At 33.0% G+C, this 20,152-nt stretch overlaps 1 pseudogene; it reads right to left on the reverse strand.

The window, feature by feature from the left end:
* Window positions 1-688: 688 nt before the first annotated feature.
* On the reverse strand, window positions 689-12,581 carry LOC132722312 (solute carrier family 23 member 1-like; annotated as a pseudogene).
* Between the last annotated feature and the right edge of the window lie 7,571 nt (window positions 12,582-20,152).

Raw genomic sequence — 20,152 nt, forward strand, 5'->3', positions numbered from 1 at the left:
AGTCATACATGTTTTGTTTGACTGATATTTGTTACTTCATTTTGTTTTATATCAAAATATCTGCACAATTTTTTAATATAAAACAATATCTACTTCATAAAGGACTTTATTTATTGTTATTATCTTAGTTTTGTTTTCAATTGTTACACTTTTTCCATGACATGTTTCACCGATCATTCATGATAAAATAAAATATTTTAAAGTTATTATATTTATGTTATAATTTGTGTGTTCAAATAATATGTTGCTGAAACAACTGTTTTATAAAGTTTGAGATTGTTGAACCTAGTATACTGGATGTATGTCTCTATTTACGAATGGAAAATAAAGACACTGGGTGTTTGGGTGTTTGTTACAAGTAACTAATCAGTGATAGGTATTTGTTTACAGTGTAAAGTTACCAGTTTTAGTAGAACTGTAGATATACCAACTTCCAAATATTGATTAACGTTTTTTAAAAGTTTATTAAAGGGTGATATGAAAAAGGACACAAAACTGCCGTTATGAAGCTTAATATAATGATCATGGCCAATGTGCATGAAGATTACTAATTTTTTTGGACAGCTGTTTTACATGAAGTTGTGTCACACTTAGTGAAAGTTAAATACTTCTAAGAAAACCGGTTTAACTGTTATTTTGATAAAACATTTCTATCTGTATTTGATCCATATAATTATACAAGAGAACATTGCTAGAAGGCATTTATTGATAAAATAAAAAAGTAGAATATAAAAGTGCAGAAAATGAAGCATTGTATTGTCAACATGTAACATTTTTATAAGCTACAACATCCGATCCCCTTATAGTTGTGTATCGATAGTTTGATTTGACGAACTCGTAGTGGATTTGTCAAAGTCGGCATGCTTTCCGACCGTCGCTTTATTGTCATTGCCAACGTCGTGATTGCCTCCAACTTTCTCAGGGTCCGAATTTGATTTCATAAACGAGGGACAGAACGGAATGTATCTGAACAAACGGATTTTGTTAAAACGTTCCTGAACGAGTGGAAAGTCATATATTTCTAGCCCTGGTAAATCAGCAGAATTGTCTGAATTCTCGTTCCGCCATTTCTTTATTCCCCGCTCTTCATCTGTACCTAAAGTTAAAAAGAAATTAGTTTTGTATTGACATTGAGGACTTCTTTAAACTCAAGTTCAGCTTCTTTATGTGCAGAGGAAAGACGAAAGCAAATTTAGATTTTGCTATAAGATTTTGTTATGATTTTGATAAATACTTAAAAAGGTTGATTAAATTTTTAAAGATTGGTCAAGGAAACTGACAAATCACAACCCGTATCAACGTTATAATAAATAAGCCAAATCGGTTCTGAATTAAAGAACAAACAGCATAATGCACATCCGTTTGTTACGCAGGTCTCTCCGCCAAATAAGATAGACATATACGAAAAACCTAAAAGGCATATTATAGCACGGGGATCAAAACAGGGGTTATTTTTTCTTTTAAAAAAGTGATTTACCGGGTATTGTATTATCGAGGATAAAGCCCATGGTTCCACCTACAAACATGCTTGTGCTGAGTAGAACTGTCAACACCTGATCTGCTACGTCATTTCCTGTTATGTAAAGTAATATAACATATAAATATATATAAGAAAAACATTTTTGTTATCATTGTCTTGACTGTACGAAAATAAAATGCAATTATATATGTATTTACGTTATTTTTTTTATTATTTATGTATTATTTTTATCGGTTGGATTCATAACGACACGGACACATAAAAGGTCATATGGCGAGTTTCCAGTTTACTCGTTATAAATGACCTCAAGTGACCCTTTTTGCATTATTTCAGACACGAACTTGCAAAGTAGAATTACCAACCTTCCACCAGATTGCTAGATATATTCCTCACACATGAAAGAATCCAAAGTTCTTGAAGAGATTCGAACCACAGCGGTAGGGATGGGGTAATTCGATGTTGTAGGTGTTGACCACTCCTAGAAATTTTACAACTGGATATTTTTTTTCAAGTACCCAGTCAAACTGTTTTATGTACCTTGTCAACTTTTTTACTGTTTGAATGTCTTGACCTTCTCTTTAAATCAACACAAATCTATCTATTTCTAAGTTCTAAATCTGGAAATCGTTCAAAAATATTGATGGAAAGACATTTGTGGTAAGTTACGTACATGTATGTCTAATAAGTCTATATTTATAAAATTGTCATTATATTTTATCGTTATTCATTTCCAATCTTTTTTCTTTCTTCTTTATTTATTTCTCTCTTTTTATGGGGGGGTGGGGGGGGGGGGTGGGTGGGGTGGGGTGGGGGGCTTTTATGCACTAAAATATACCCATATATATCCGTCTTTGCGGATACATATATAACCTCACCTGTCTGGATAGCATCTCGATGTGAAGAAATCCAGTTAGGCATACTAAAACCAAAGAACAGTGACACACCGAGGACAAACAAATTTCTTGAAGAGTTTAAATCAACGTAATGTAAATTAGACAAACCAACAGATGTTATCATTCCTACAATAAAAATCAAGATTAATTTATCAGAGAAAAAGAATGTATTTCATCTTGCCAAAGAAGAACTAAATAACAAGTCTACATACATAAATAAAGCTGCACCAATGCAAATAATCAGCTCACAATTTACTAATTTAATATTTGTATATGTTGTAATATTAAATTCTAGGGTTTTTTCTTCTTGCTTTGCATTTGAAACGATTCATTTAAATTTTAAGGGATTTCAATCACAATTAAAGTTAGAAAGATGAGCTAGATTTTACCAACAGTGTAGGTTGGTCTGACTTTATACTTGCAGCAATGGCTAATCACTTTCGAGTCTAGGGTGTTAAATGTTAAGATTTTATGAATAATTTCTAATTCGCAGTAAAAAATAATCAACATCAAGTACAGATAATTTAGATAGTTATAACATATTCTAGGGCATACCAAATGTTATCATGAACATGCCGCCGACAACCGGGTCAGGCATCGTCGCAAAGAGAGCGCCGAACTTTCCCAGACATCCAAGAATAATCATAATGATACCTCCAACTTGAACTACCCGCCGACTTCCAACCTATCAAGTTAACAAAAGTCAAAATGGATACAAACTCTGCACAAGCAGATAGCGTATAAAATATCAATTAATACATGTTTTGAAAGGACCAATATACCCAAGAAATAATATTATTTTTATTTCTCAAAAACTTTTTATTAAGTATCTATCATGCTTTAAAACCATTATTTAAACGTTTTAAATCTCATGTTTGTCTTTTCTAATGAAGGACACATGTATTAGTTTCTGAGACGTAATGTGTCTATAAAGATACCAGAAGCTTATATGATAATATATAATCAGTTCAATGAAAACAAACGTTTTTCTTAACTTTCGAAATTTAGTCTTCTTCACAAAAATTACAAAACAAATATACGTTCATAAAACGCTACTTATTTCTTCCCGATAATATATATTATGTGTGCATAGTCAACAATCATTTGAAGCTTAGTTGAATAACCCTCGAGTCGTCTACTGGAAAACATTCGAGGACTCTCTAGTAGGGACCCTATAAATACTGAACCGAGTGATAGACAACTTAACGACTTGGCTTTCGCTCCACCTTATGAAATAAATGTGGGTTGTTTTTTTTATCTTGAAAACGGTTCTAACTATAGGATAGAAAAATCCCCTCTTTCATCATATGATAAAACGGATTTGTCATTGTTTTATTTTATCAGGTTTTACCTTCGTCAGGCCAATTATTCCAATGTTTGCACTGTATGAAGTTGTGCCGTTTCCTGTCCCCACAGCACCAGCTATCAAACAACCAATTCCTTCCATACCAATACCTCTATTTATAGCATGTGTTGGGGGCGGGGGAGCCCCGGAAATCCTTGCGCATGCGTAGTAATCTCCGACAGATTCTATTATGGAGGCTATTACAGCTGCGATTATTCCAAACACTCCTGCCGCACTAACAGTAGGCATTCCCCATTGTCCTAGTGTTTAAAGATTATTTTAGTGGGTTAAAAAGCTTAAAATAAAGTTTTAGCCCTTCATCTGCTGAATTTCCTATAAAGGATTTGCCCTGCAATGATCTAGTTGAAATTAAACGGATTCAATGTCAAAATACATCTACATGTAATAATGAGCCACAACAGTATCAAGTCTGGTCAGATTGCAAGATGTGGAAGCTGGTCTGGCTCTATACTGGTGGCTAGACCAATCACTTTTTGTGCCAGCATGTTTAGGGTCAATCAGTACGTTTCTAAATCATGTACAGGAATTATCATTATATCTGATTATATCGGCAGTCATATAAAATGTTTACCTGGATAAGGGAAACGAAACCATTCAGACTGCCGTAGAACATATATTTTTGTATCTGTTCGTGCGTTATAACCCCACCCTTCGGGATTGTCTGTGAGGACATTGCTCGCTGTAAGAATTTCACAAATAACCCATGCTATAATCATAGCTAGTAATACCTGAAAGTTCACAAATAACTCATGTTAAACATATATAGCTAGTTATACCTGAAAGTTCACCAATAACCCATGCTTTAATCATATATAGCTAGTATTACCTGAAAGTTCACAATATGTGATATATATTTTTGAATAATTTATATATACATGTTACATTATATTGTAAGGTTAGTCAATTATATGAATGCCTCAACCAGGGTCTTTCAAATAGAATTTCTTTTTGAAAGACCCTGCCTCAACTAGGTGATATTATATATTTCTAAGAGATCGAACCGCATATTTCATAATGTTATTCACGTAATGGGTAAATGGCGGAGATTTTAAAGTTGTCTTTGTTCAGTTGTTACGATACCACTTTTAATGTGTTTATTAGTATTTTTTACAATATCCCAAAAGTGAAAAAAAAAATATGTTTATTCAACTTATAAAACTCATCCGACATGTATTACAAACCGGAAATAGATCGAAGATCGGTAGCTTCTGTGTTTTACATTTCTTGTCCTCGAATCCGGTTATACAAGGGATTTTTATTTTCCTCATAAACTGACTGAACAGTGTCACCAGAAACATTGTCCTAAAATTATATAATAAATGGACAGTAAAAGATAGATTTTATCATATAAATGTAATAGATATAATAAATATAACACTTATTAACAATGCATTGGATAGATTTGACCATTTCTAGCCATACACCGCCTGTCTTAAGCCAATAACAGAGAGATCTCAAAAAGGGGCGCCTAAGGGGCACGTCATCCGCCATGTTTTTGTAGGGTTACCTATTTATAGAATTGATGTAAAAGAACCCCGAAACACTGTGTAGGCTACTGTAGGGTAAACAAGGTTAGCTTTTAAAAAAGCTAGTAGCGACTCGCTTCGTAATTTTTTTTCAAGGGGTGTGTTTAAATGTAAAAATGACAGTTCTGTTAGCTGAAGAGACTTCAGCGAACATCAAAATAAAAGTGAAGTCAACACTGGCCCGGTGCCCGATGGCCAGTGTATATAAGTTCAGGCCAGTGTAAATTTAAGAAAATGTTGTTAATTATTTACTAGAATAAATTCAAAACTGGAATTCGGGCCAGTAAATTCAAAATCTTAAACTCATTGACTGAAAGTGACATATAAAGTTCTCTCAGTTTAAACAAGATGAGTATGAGTATAAATGAAGGTGCATGTAAACAGATAGAATGAAGAACCTATGTCTATGCACATTTACTATATGGCCAGTTGACCTTGACCACAAAATGTTAGATAGGTAGATTTCATAAAGATGTCTCTTTATACAAAATTAAGTTGTAATACATGTATGTTATTTAGTATTGGAATGAGAGGCACAAGTCCTAAAGTAAACACAAGTTGTCAATCAATTCAGCCAGAAAAGCCGGGATCCTATTAAAAAAATATAGGGATCCCGGAAATTGACCAGTCTAAGAAGATGCTTTTCAGATAAGCCGGGATCCTATTAAAACATATAGGGATCCCGGGAATTGACCAGTTTCAAGAATATAGTTTTCAGAAAAGCCGGGATCGTATTAAAATGTAAATAGATCTCACGGATTGGCCAGTTCAAGTATATAGTTTTCAGAAAAGCTGGATCGTTTTAAACATATAGGGATCCCGGAATTTGACCAATTCAAGAAAATAGTCTTTGATTTTTCCAATTAATTAGGCATATAATTATAAGTATTGTGATTTCCGCATTTTAAGTTTGTTAATAAATAGCTCTAAATATATCTAATATTCTAAGTTAAATTAATTTAACGTTCATTATATACAATAAAAAAATTAACGTTTAATGGCCTTTCATTACGACAACAATCAACACAAATATAGTTCATTAGGTTTTTTCCTCCATTATCTTATACGATTCCCGGATTCCCGGGCGTCCCGGATCCCGGCCAGTAAATACATACACTAAATACCGGAAAGGATAAAATGACCGGAAAAAAAGGGAAAAATAAAAATGCACAGAACCAGATTACACTTTATGTTAATTAACCAAAAAAACGAAAACTTACTACGAGAAAAACAGGTGAAATCGCTAAATCAGAAACAGTAAATATGATTTTGAAAAGAATTTCATAAAGACAAACATTTTAATCATCATTACTATCTTTGCGCTCAAAACAATACTTGCTGATTTTTTAAAAATGGCGTGAAAATTGAAGGTTTTTTTGACGCTATGTAAGATTAAATTTGATTGGCTAAATAATTTTGGATCCTAGCCCTGAATAGATTTAAATTTTTGTAGAAAGCTGGAAGCCAAGTGTCGATTAAATTTTTGGATGGCTTCGGGAGTTTTTTAGGTTGTTTCTTTCAGTAAAATCCTACCGTAATACCGGCTCGCCGTGGCGAGCCGGCATAATATTTGAAATATTTCTTTTAAAAGAAGAAACATAAGTTCTATTGTCCAGGAATGAGTCTATTTCAACAAAAATGACTACCTGACTGAACGGTGATTCCTTGAATTTTTTTGGATATTGCTAATACTTGTTAATATCTATATCCCGAATAATAAATTCAAAGCAGGACTAATCAATTACGCAAATGCAATAGGTTAAAGGTTATATACATGTACAAAACTTGAAACACACGTATACTTACAAGAGGGCAATCCACCATTGCTCGGCGGATTTAGTTGAAGCTGCAGTAAAAAGTGACAATCCAATGAGAGTTATAGGGGAGTAACAAAACCAAAAAGGTTTCCTACAAATCTTAGTTTTACACCCATTTTTAAACCCACTGACCCCTTTTACAAAATTATCTTTAAACCTGACGCCAAACCATAACAGCTCCTTGTATCTGTAACAAAAATTAATCTTATTTGTTATTAAAGCATTAAATATTATAACAGGTCTACAATACTACGTATTTACAAATATTAGTTGTTTTTCCCCCTGTTGTACGCCGATTTCATCACATTTTCTTGTAATATATCGGCGTTTGATCCACCAAACCGGCTTTTCTGAATATATACATTAAATTCTCCGCAGATAACCAACTACTTAAATTATCCCACACGACTTTTGATTCAGCGGTGAGAGGCAAATGACCATATGACTCACTGTTAAAGATGTATATGTATGTTTTTTTAATCGTATTTAAGTTTGATTTCTTACCTTTTGGAAATGTTTTGTGGGTTTAGAAATTATAAATCGTATGGAATCATTTTACTATGTTTTATTTGCTGATTTCATTGTCCTTGCTGGTGATATTAAATAGTCGAATACACAGTGTATTACACCCACCTCTCTAAGTCGTAACATCCAGATTTCTCTATGACCGTCACTACCTATTTCTGGTAAGCCTAGTGATGTAAAATTGACCAAACTTCCATCTGAAACACAAAAAAGACACACCATATATATATATACCTCTACCCTTTTTCTTGAATATATATAACTTCATTAAACAACACTCCCTACTCCATATTTAAAGCAAACATAATGCACGATAATTCAAGTTATGATCCTATTTAGTCTTAGTAAAATATTTTAAAGGAACAATGCCAAATTTTATTTTTTTAGACGGGTTTAATGTTAGAGGAAATATATTTTCGGGTATTAAACCTTTTTTTGTTATTTTCGGTTTGTTTTTAAACGTGTTTTGTTATTTCGAACCCCCTGTAAAAAGCCCCCCCCAAAAAGGATTTTTTTTTCTTTAAATTTTATCTACCCTTAAAAAAAACATCCATTGCATTTTTCGTTGCCCCGGAATCGTTCCAAAAAATAGGAGATAATTTTTAAAGGAAGCAAAGTGAAGGTCATCTAACATGAATTGAGTGACTATTTTTAATAAAAAGATATGGGTGCACCTAAAAATGCTCTTAAAGTAGAAGATTGTTAGTGATAGTAATTGTTTCTAATTGACATGTAGTCTCAGAGAATGTCATAGATGTGACGTGACTTGTAGGGATTTCAATACGACAATGATATATCTTACAGAAGATAACGATAATATAGCCTATTGTTTTAACGACAGTGTTTGAGTAGGTGGAGATTTTGATGCCAAATTAACATTTTTAAATTATATCAGCATATATCTAGCTGTTTACTCATTTGTATAGATTTATCAAACTGTGATAGTATAGCATGCATTAAAATGAAATATAATTCACCAACTCAGTCTTTTAGATAATCATTAGATTTTAAAATGGGAAATAACTCACTTGTTTTTCTTGCCTCTGTGTACGGACATTTCCATTGTGGTTGAAGTAAAAGAGCAACAGCCGGTGCAACAAAACTAAGTGTTGCTCCCTGTACTATGGGCAATCTATAAATAGCATGTTAAATAAATATTCACGATTTCACTAAATTTGATATTCCTTAACACGAAGTGGTAAATCTTAAATGAATAGCTTTAATTTTTAATGACAATGTAATGTAAATAAATCCATAACAATGGGTCTGCTTAAGTAAAGCTTTGACATATACAACCGACACATACATGTATTACAGAATCTGTCTAAAAACATAAGCTGTCTTAATTTAATTTAAATTACCTCACACCAATTGTCGTCTGTAGCAATGTCGCAACACCTGCTACAAAGAAAATAGTTCCAATAAGCTCCCCGAGTCCCACTGTATCATCGTCCATGCATAAATATTCCCGTAGAACTATAGGAACCGCAATTATAGGACCAAATGCCGTCAAATAGTGCTACAATAAAGACGCACTTTCAGATACAAACATTGTGAGTAATTTCAAAAACATATGTGCATATGATATTAAAGTAAAAAAAAAATTACATGTCAAACACTATCAAATGATTATGATCACAGGCGTTCGGCACAATTATCATAAAATGATCTCCCCTTGATCATCAAGAACAAAACTACTATTCAGCACCATTGACCTTTATGAAATGTATATACTGTACAAACTATTAATGTCCATTAGTAGAAATCTGGGGAAAAAAGTATTGGCAGTTTTACTTCTGATTATACGAAACGTTAGGATTTTTTTTTTGAAGAAAGACTTAAAACTTTCACCAATCGTCTCTGAACTCCTAGAACATAGCTCGTTTCTGATATCAAAATACTGATTAAATGATTAAAACTTTTATTAACAAGAGAAAAAAAGAGTCCAACTGCGAATTTTGTTTTACTTGATTTTAAGGTTTAAACCATGATAAACTTTTACAAGAAATATTTAATTTTCCGTCATTTAAATTTTTTTTTCTATCACATGGCTTCAAAATTCCTTTTAACACGATAATGTTTTATAGTTTATGAAAACATCTGTTTTTATTCCAAACCATTATTTGAATCTAAAAATTGCATTCTTTTGAATGGTACTTTTAAAAAGTTTCACATCTTGATATTATCACGTCAATAATTAGTTTATTAATCCATGATGGTTCTATTTAGTTTTTTTGTTGGTAGCTTATTTAAAACTAATGTATGGAAGTACAGTTATTTTCTTCAACTTTGTTAAAATATTGCATCTATATGTATCTGGATTTACATGTTTCTATAGTTTGATACAATATATATTGCCGTAGTCATACATAAGGCAGGCCTTAAAAATATATATTTTTCCCCTCCGCCACTCATGCCAGTTTGGGAAGGGTAGCTATGTATTATTTTTCAAAACAAACACATTATTCATGTCTAAATTAAATGAAATGAAATTTAAAAAGGAATTTGTGTATGCAGAGTAAAGCTTTATTCAATATACATCAAAATTGATAAATTTCCTGCGCAAAAACATGAGGCTTATACACATATTTTCTTATTGACAAACTCACTATCGAGTCCAAAACAATAATATTTTCTTTGATTGGCATTGAATTTTTTGTATATTTTTTTTAGATTCTTGTAGTAAGATAATATTTAAATTTTTGGCCTTACATTTAACGCTAAATGAAATAAAGTATAACGAAATAACATCAGTCATGACTTTGCATAATATGAATAAAGTGCCGGTTTCAGAAATTACAAGAAAAAAAAGAGTGATGTATACTGTGTAAGTGCATATTTAAGCGTCACAAAAATTTTTGCGAATGTCAAAAAAAGAAAACTTTTGTGTGCGGAAATATTTGCGGAAATATGATTTGAATTCTATTTTTTGTCATTTTTTTATCATTAATGTTTTAATTAAGAATGTACATGTTAAGAATATACCGTTATTGTTATCGTTCTATTCAGCTGATTAATACCTTTAATCATTTATATAATTGTTTGAAATATACATAGGATCTGATCACACATTTATTTGTCATAATTTGAAATATTGTTTTGTTATATGAATAACCAATTGTGTTATTACCACATATATTGTTTCATTAAAACATTTGTGATTTGTTAAGACCAAACTAAAAACAAACAAGCAATGAAAAAATCAATCTCAGTACCTGAACAGTTAAACTTATTCATGTAAGATGCTGTATGAAAACGTGTTTTCAAATAGCAGAAGATAGTCTCCCTAAAGAGAATGATTTTTGCGCGACCAAATATTTACGAATGATTATTATTCTCAAAATCGCATATAATTTCCACGTTGCAAAATTAACCACTTATATTCACTAAACAAACAGATGTTATCATGTACATTACTTTGCTTAAATCATGGATGCATTTTATCTAATTGGTTTAAATGACAAGTTGCAACAAAATTTGGTTATTTTCAGCAGTAATTAAAAACTTGTAAAACAAGTTTTTCTGTCATGCTCTTATAAACATGACACTTAACAAGAGGTATCTTTAAAAAGATACTCGGCCGAAGTAAAACGGGTAAACTTACGCCGAAGTAAAACGGGTTATTTCTAAGTTATTGATACATATAGAAATGTTAGTAATGCTTGCATAAAATGACATAATATTTTCTTGTAGCTAAGAAAAGAAAGTGAGGGTACCTGATAAGTTCGGATTTTTTGGTGTGTTTTTCGATATTTTCATGTGCATGGACAGGATCGTGAACATTTTTGAAAGGCTTCCTTATTTCGGACAAATTTTTAACTCAGTAAGTTCTTGTGTGAAATAAACTTACAAGGTTGTTATGTTAAATGAAATATTCACTAGAAAATGTAATGAGATGTAAACACAGTGTAAATGTTTTGCGGAAGTATATGGTTAAGCAGAACTTAGATCTATTAATTTAACTAGAAAATTAAAGAACTAAAATTAACTAGAAAATTAAAGAACTATACAGTACATTTCATTTTAGAACTTTCACATTTTATTTTTTAATTGCAAGAACTCTCATTTACATTTCCTTTTAGAATGGCCAATGAGATTATCAAATGATAGTTTTTAATTTTAAAATGACCAATGAAAATTCTTCAGTTCAGTTCTTCCCTGTAAACTTTAAAACAAGTCGGACTGATTTTAGACGGCCCTTGGCCAAAGAAAATATATGTCATTTCATTTTTAAGTATGAGCGGCATTACATTCAAGTTTCGTATATCAACATACCACTTTAAAAATCTCACTTTATACGTAAATGCAATATTAAAGCAACAAAACCGTATAGGTCCGAACATTTGCACAGCTGAAAATCTAACACTTTAATACTATACAAATTGACCCACAATTACCCGTCAATAACATATATACTCTTCCTTTACCATTAACCGAAAACAACTTAGATACCAATCATTCATGAGAAAAAAATGCTGACTTAAATTACACAAGGTTTTGCGTGATTTTTAAAAACGTATGTTTATATCCAAATCTACTAACCAAATATCAGGTAAGTAATGTGTCCCAAACCACCCCCTTACATCTGGATCCGCGCATGCAGGTGCTATATAGGTAATATAGATGTATTTTTTTAAAATCTATTTATTGTTATTATTTATTTATTTATTTATTTTTTTTTTTTTTGGGGGGGGGGGGGGGTGTTTCTTATTAAAAATATATACATGTTCAAGTACCTGAAATCCAAGCAGCACACAGAGGTACCAGGGTGGAATCTGTTCTACACTGTACAACATACCATTTAGGTCCAATTGACCATTGTCAAACTCAATGTCACCTTTCCTTCTATTCTTAACACCGTTTTTATCCATACCTATACTTGCCGTGTCCTAAACTAAGTGCACTGTGGTGGTTTAAACAATTACAAAATAGAATTTATATACACTACTTATTTCATTTCTCCTTTTCCACATTACCTGCATGCCTAATGGCCGTGCATTCTTTATTCAATGGCCCATACAAAGATGTAGTTATAATTTTACACTGTGTTTACTTCACGTCATATATTAAGATTGACAGTATGTAAAGCATGTATGTTAAGCTTATATGACCAAACTTATTAATATTTCACCAGCTTTCAGAGTCAGGTCTTATTCAAAACCAAAGCATATAATATGCATAAGGTTATGAAAGGTCAGCAACATTTGATAGTGAACAGTTATTCAAAAGTGATTAATAAAACAAATATACACATGCTTATATAATGAATGAGAACATTTTGAATAACACATAAAGATATTCGATTTATGTATAGACTTAATATGTCTAGATTATTTATATGTTAATACAACCATACCGAGGTAACATAACAGGTTGAGAAAATCATGCCATACAGGAGAATAAGTTATTTGAATTTTAAATAATAATTTTGCAAAATAATGCAAGTTTTAATAAAGTTAAGTGGTCAGAGCTATTCATTAAAGATTCTAATTTATAAATGTTAGGATAAATTGAGAATTTTGAATCAATAAACTTTATACGAATAGAATTAAAAAAAACCAACATTCTAACAAGTCATGAAATTCATCCACAAGATATTGTTTTGTGGCATAAATGACATGTTCTTTGGTTTCTTTCAATTTGTAAATATCAATCTTTTCAATTGGTAATAGGTTGTTCATAGTTCTGATCTAACAAAGTATTTTACAAAGATTAAAAGGTAACATATCTAAATATTCCTCAATACATTTTTTTTGTTATACTTAAGATAAATCAAACATTTAGGAGATTCAGCTATGGTACTTTTCTGATTCTGTAACTGGTCTTGTAAATCATTTTTCAAAATAGCTTTAAGATATTAAAATTACAATTTGTTGACTATCAAAAAAGCTTGATGATGTACACTCCTCAAGAGTATTTCTAACAAATGAGATCCAAGGAGAGATCATAGCATTATTAGCATGTAAAGAGGGAACTGTACTATACAATATTTTACATATTTTATTATTTTTGAAGTTATTAACTTACTCTAGTAACACAATATTCTTGCTTTAACCTGCAGTTCTAAAGGGCAAAAATCTGGAAACAAAGTGATCCCTCGGAAGCATTAATTACAACAAAATTACATGAAAATTGCAACACGGTTTGATTGAGTCTGTACATAGTCCTGTTTCACCATATATCATACAATTGGGTGTAGACATTCTCAGATTAAGGTATGAGTTTACAGAACAAAAGTAAAATAATACACCTTAGTATGCAAAACCAGCTACAGTTTCTAACTGCTTACCATTGTAAGTAAAGTTAAGATTCAGGTTTTTAGGCTTACGTGAACAAATCTCATCTTCAATGACATTCCGATCTCCCAACTTACAATAATCACACATGACATTAAAGGCCATTTTAAAGATCTAATTTGCTTTCTGCAAATAAAATGGTGTTATCAGCATATAATAACAGGTAAATGGGATCCAGTGTTTTTGAAAGCTTCTTCAGATCCAGTGTTTGGAAAGGTTTTTTGTATCCTACTTGGGATGCAGTGTTTTTGAAAGGTTATTGTATCAATCTTGAGATCCAGTGTTTTTGAAACGTTCTTTTATCCTTCTTGGGATCCATTGTTTTTGAAAGTTTCTTGGGATCCAGAGTTTTTGAAAGGTTCTTGTATACTTTTCGGGATCCAGTGTTTTTTGAAAGGTTCTTGTATCCTTCTTGGGACCAGTGTGTTTGAAAGGTATTTTGTAGATGCAAACAATTTCACAAACCTAATACCATGTACATGTATAACTTTTGGAAAACATCAGCAGTATCGTCAATAGGACAATAGACTAATGCTCTAGACAGATTAGTCAGTCCTATATTGGAAGACAGAAACTGAGGTAAATCATTTAAGTATATAGAAAACAATATTGGTGACAAATTTTCACCTTGACGGACACCAGTATGTCTACTAATAAATCCGACAATTCATTATTAACTGTAAGACATGGCATGTCTTTATCATACATATAACATATAATTTTTAAACATTTACCGTCAATATTAAGCAACAAAATTTTGTACCAGAGATGCGTTCCGTTTATGGAATTGAACACTTTTCTTTAGTCTACGGAAACAAAATAAAGTTTTTTCTTAGAATTTAAGTAAAATTCGATTAATTATTTCAAAGAAAATACATGTTATATTGTTTACGAACACCTGCTTGCTCTTCATTAAGTAAATTGTGACTTTCTGAGTGACCTTTCCGGTTTTTCGTAGCGGAACATTGAGCCACACATTGCTAGGTAAAATGCTCACAAACAGTATCACAAACATAACCATGTGTTCTTTTGTGCCAGTGACTATGTATTATCTCAGTGTAGCAATTGGACAACAAGTAAGCCAATTTACATAAAACTGTTAACACTGATAAGGTCCAGTATTTGAGCGCCCAACTTACTTGGTTAATTTTACCTGGATTATCTTCCCTTTTCTATGTTTCCGGTGATATAGTAAGTGTATGCATGGTACCAGACTAGAGATTTATTTTCATTGCCACTGTATTAAGCAAGTCGATAGATTAAGCCACGCCTTTTATATCAAATTTCGTTATTGTTACTGTATATGTTTGATTGATGTTTGGGAGTATGTAAGTATATACAGTAGAATCCCTACTTAAGACCACCCCGGAATTAAGACCACCCCTCTATTGAGACCATTTTTTAAAAGTACGGAATTTTCTGTTCTTTATGTCAATGGTTACATGATCCAGAATTAAGACCACCTCGCTTATCCACTTTTAAGACCACCAGATTCAGTCCCAATTCTTTGTTTTGTTCTTTATTTTACCCCACTATTGAGACCACTGATCTAAAGTCAACACCTACCTAGATCTTAAATTTGTTGTTATAATCAGCTTGAATGCTCTTAGGCATGACACCTAATTTGACAAGGTGTCAAAACCACATTATATCATTGGAATATTGTATGAAATAAGGTGAGAAAGTAGATTTTAGAGTGGTTTAATCTTGCTTTAAGCACATTGATGCGAAGAACTTATTTTTATTTGGATGGGTGAATTGTACATCATATCATAATTAATATTGAAATTGATATTGAAATCAGACATAATAGAATTTGATATTAAATTTCTTTCTTCCCATCAGATGTTAATTTATAACATAGTTTTATGTTGTATTTGCAGGTATATATATTGTTGGTTCATACAAAATGACTAAAATAGACCATGGTCAAAAAGTGTGTAAGCATTGATAAGAAAATTCACAATTAAGACCACCCTGCAATTAAGACCACTTTTGTCCAGTCCCGATGGTGGTCTTAATTGAGGGTTCTTACTGTACTTGGATGCAACACATATAATAAAATATATAAACCATCCTTCGGGTCTTGTTTAGTTTCTGTGCTAGTAAGCCATCCAAATATAGAATATAAATGTTATATTTTGCGACGCTTTGAGTGCTGTTATCATGATTCAGCATTTCCATTAGTATTTATTCGGCAAGAAATTTAAACTGATAACAGATCATGCTGGTCTTCAATCACTCTTTTACAATATCAAGAATATACAGTCACCACCAAGATTAAAACGTTGGCGTTTTAAGTTGACAACATATTATTTTCAGACAGTTTATAGACCAGGTAAAATGATGATATCACATTATCTTTCCAGGTATCCACATGCAAGACACGAAACAAATACAGCAGCCCAGCAGTATATTAGCTTTATCGCTGATAACGCTTTGCCAGATGCATTGAAGCTGTCAGATGTAGCAAAAGCTACCGAAACGAACTGTATATTAAGCTGTGTAAAAATCCTTTAGAAAAACATGACTGGAAAACTCAAAAATGCAAATTAGATGAAAGTTCTCGGTTATACGAAAATTTAAGTAAAAATCAAGAACTTGCAGTTGATATATGGATGACGGATTTGTCCTTTTACGGGGTATAAAACTTATCATACCAGAAAGTCTGCAAAAACAAACTGTTTTGCTTTCGCATGAAGGTCAAAATGCAAAGGATTACTACGTGACTATTGCTGGTTTCCACATATGAATAGAATGGTGGAAGAAGTATTTAAATCATGCATTGTATGCCAAGCTGCACCAACAAGAATTATTCCAGATCCAATCAAACCAACATTACAACCACGAGATGTGTTTTCTGAAGTCAGTTGTGACTTTTGTGGACCATTTCCAGACGGTTACATGTTACTAGTTGTTACATGTGACTACAGTAGATTTCCAGTAGTTGAACGAATCAAATCTACAGCGGCAGAAACAGTCATGAACTGTGTGGCTCACATTTTTGGATTCATTCAATGGTGTCAGTTATATTCCATAGTGCAGGGTCACAATGGGTTGTGGTTGTTTTTTTCGGTACAGAATGGTCGTTTTTTCGGTGGCCAAAAGCATGGCAGTGCGACGAAATTATGAAAGACATAACCTTTTTAGAAATGGTACCTGTTATGCTTGCATTATGTTTATGGGGGACACAGTTGCAACATAAAAAAGTTATATTGCGCATAGATAATGAGGTTTTAGTTGTAGTCATTAACAAGCAAACATCAAAATCTAAGCGTCTGATGCAATTAGTTCGTCAGTTTGTACGGGTAGCTATGGAGTTAGGCATTTTGTTTAAAGCAGTGCATATTTCTACTAATTTAAACTCAATCGCTGATTCAATTTCTCGAATGCAGTGGTTTCCGAAAGCTGGCACCAGAGGCAAACCAAGAACCAGTGAAGATACCAGATCGTTTTCGTTCAATGATGTTCAATCTGAAGCTGAAAGATTGTTAAAGGCTTCGTTTGCGGATAACACTGTTAGTGCTTACAACACGGGGCTTCATTGTTTTGAACGTTTTAGGAACAGTTACAGCATACAGTCAGTTTTGCCACCTACCCTGGAGCAAATAGTCATGTTTATCTCCTGGTTATCATTAAAAGAAAGGGCATTTTCAACTGCCCGTTTATATGTTAATGCAATTTGATTTCGTTGCAAGGTTAGCAATGTTTGTGATGTTTCAAGGCATTACATTATTGACAAGCTTTTAGAGGGTTTAAAGAGGTCCGCCCGAGTAAGAGAGTCAAGACTACCAATAACTCAAAATATATTTTGTCAGTTTTGCCAGTGGTGTGTTCAAATTTCTATGAAAGTCATTTATTTGCAGCAGCTTATTGTCTTGCATTTTTTGCCTTCCTTGGCTGTAACAAGCAAAGACTCAGCTGCAAACGTAATTTCAATGTCTGATTTACTGAATAGAAGTGAAGGTTATATCATAGTTACTATTCGGTATTCTAAAACAGATAAGTATGGAAGAGGTTCGGTTTTAAAGATAAAGCGGTGTAATTCTGCTATCTGTGCTGTTAGTAATATGTTAGAGTTCTTGAAAAGGCGCCCACAAGTAGACGGGCCATTATTTTGTCACTTGAATGGTAAACCTTTAACACGATACCAGTTCACTTCTGTTTTGAAGAAATGCTTGAACAATTTAAGGCTTGATTATGGGAAGTTTACATCACATTCTTTTAGAATAGGGGCGGCAACGGCTGCAGCTATGTCAGGTTACGATGTTGAAACAATTAAGCGTGCTGGGCGTTGGCGTTCCGAGGCTTATCGAGTTTATCTTAAAAAAGAGGATGTTCACACATTGCCCTGTTTGGCATCGTAGCAATTTTTTGTACGAGTGTACATATATAAATATATAAGGAAAGGTTAATCAATTTTTATGCTAACCGGCATGTGCCAATTAATTTTTATGCTAATCGGCATGTGCCATTTCTTAGAAATTAATTCAAGCCAAGTTATTATAGGCACGGTAAAGGTTTGGCTGATTGGATCATCTATCATAAAGCAAGCATTTACGGTAGCAAGGCGAAGGCCTGGCGGAGCAAGCCTAGATTTGAAGTGTATTAATCTTTGGTGGCAAGGCTACAGCGGAATGTCTATACTGGATGTTGTCAGTAAATTGAAGACCTTAAAGAGAGTCGGAGATCTTCCCGACATAATTTTATTACACTGTGGGGGTAATGATTTAGGACGGATTGATCTAAAAGAATTTCGTTCACAAATTGATATCATTATCAAGTTCATTTCTGTTACTTTTAAATGTAAGATTATTTGGTCCCAAATACTTCCACGCAATGCATGGCGATATTCCGATAATCATGCTGCAATGGATTTAGCACGAAAAAGGGTAAATAGTTATGCGGCCAAGAGAGTAATTGAAAACGGTGGTTTTTACTTAAAACACCCTGACCTCAGCCAAGTTACTCCAGCAAATATTTACAGCTGATGGAGTGCATTTGTCCTTCCTTGGTAATTGTTTGTTTCTGGCACAGATATCGTCTGCATTAGAAGCATTTGTGTCTGGTAGTTGCTTTGAGTAGTACAAGTGTGATAATGCTGGTTCCCGTTCTCATCAGGCAATCCGTTTTTATTTTGAATTTGGGTTTAATGTTCGGATGGTCGCTGTTTCCAAAAGTGTACTATTGTCTCTCTTTTGGCGGTGGCAAGCGTCGCGTCCCAAAGTTATTATTGGGAGCGTCGTTGCCATTTGGCAGACAGCGAACTCCGAACATGACTTATTATACTTAGGTCTTTTAATGAAGTAATTTAAAGTGATGGTTTTACCACAGACATATGGCTTGGTCGCTGATTCCCAGGATCAGGCGCTAATGTTTACGGCAAAAAGTTTAAAACGTGCATTTAGTTGTATTGATTTGTTTAAAGCCCTTTGGGGCGCAGTATTAATTTGTTTTAAAGCCATTTGGAGCACATATATTCAGTGCTAAAGTTTACTCATTTAAACATTTTCGAGCAGTCAATTAGCCTATAATGACATTCACTTTAAAGCCCCATTTAGGGCGTATTTCAGCCTCAGTTCAGGCGTAGTTTAAAGCCCCAATTCGGGCGTATTGTTGTGTATAGCTTTTTGGACAGTTAACGGATTGCTTTAAGGTCGCCCCTAACGACTATTTGTTTGGTGACTGGTTAACCTAGTGGGGTTAACATGATGAGCGCTGGAACCATGCCCAAATACATCCAGACAGAAGATAATAGGAAATCTGCTATTGCTTGTATATTTGTTGAATAAATTTTGTTAACTTGCATACAGTTTTACCATTTGTTCAATATTCGTGGCATCTAAATATATGTAAACATTTTATATAGCATACTTGTGAATGACTGTAAAGTAAGAGTCCTAGACGAAACGAAACTCTAGAAACTTCTCTGTGGAAGTGTTCGTGTGGAAGTGGTTCGTGTATGAAGATATTTACATTAATACATTTATAGTAGGTTCAATGCTTTGGTCATTTTTGTCGCAGCACGTCTCGCCGACCTAATAAAATATACTGACGAATTGATTTAATTGTTTACGTTTTTTGAGAGGCCCGGATATTTAGAATGCATCCATTGGTTGAATCTGGCCAGCCAATTTTGTCTGAAGGCAGACTATGTTTTACATTTCATTGCGTCTGTGCTGCACTGTCCTGTGTGTCATTGAGGTCACTTGAGAAAATCAACAGTAAAAGTTTGACCATGTACATCAA

The sequence above is a fragment of the Ruditapes philippinarum genome, unplaced genomic scaffold, assembly GCF_026571515.1.
Source record: "Ruditapes philippinarum isolate M1 unplaced genomic scaffold, ASM2657151v2 ctg1297_1_1_1_1, whole genome shotgun sequence".
Taxonomy (NCBI): Eukaryota; Metazoa; Mollusca; class Bivalvia; order Venerida; family Veneridae; genus Ruditapes; species Ruditapes philippinarum.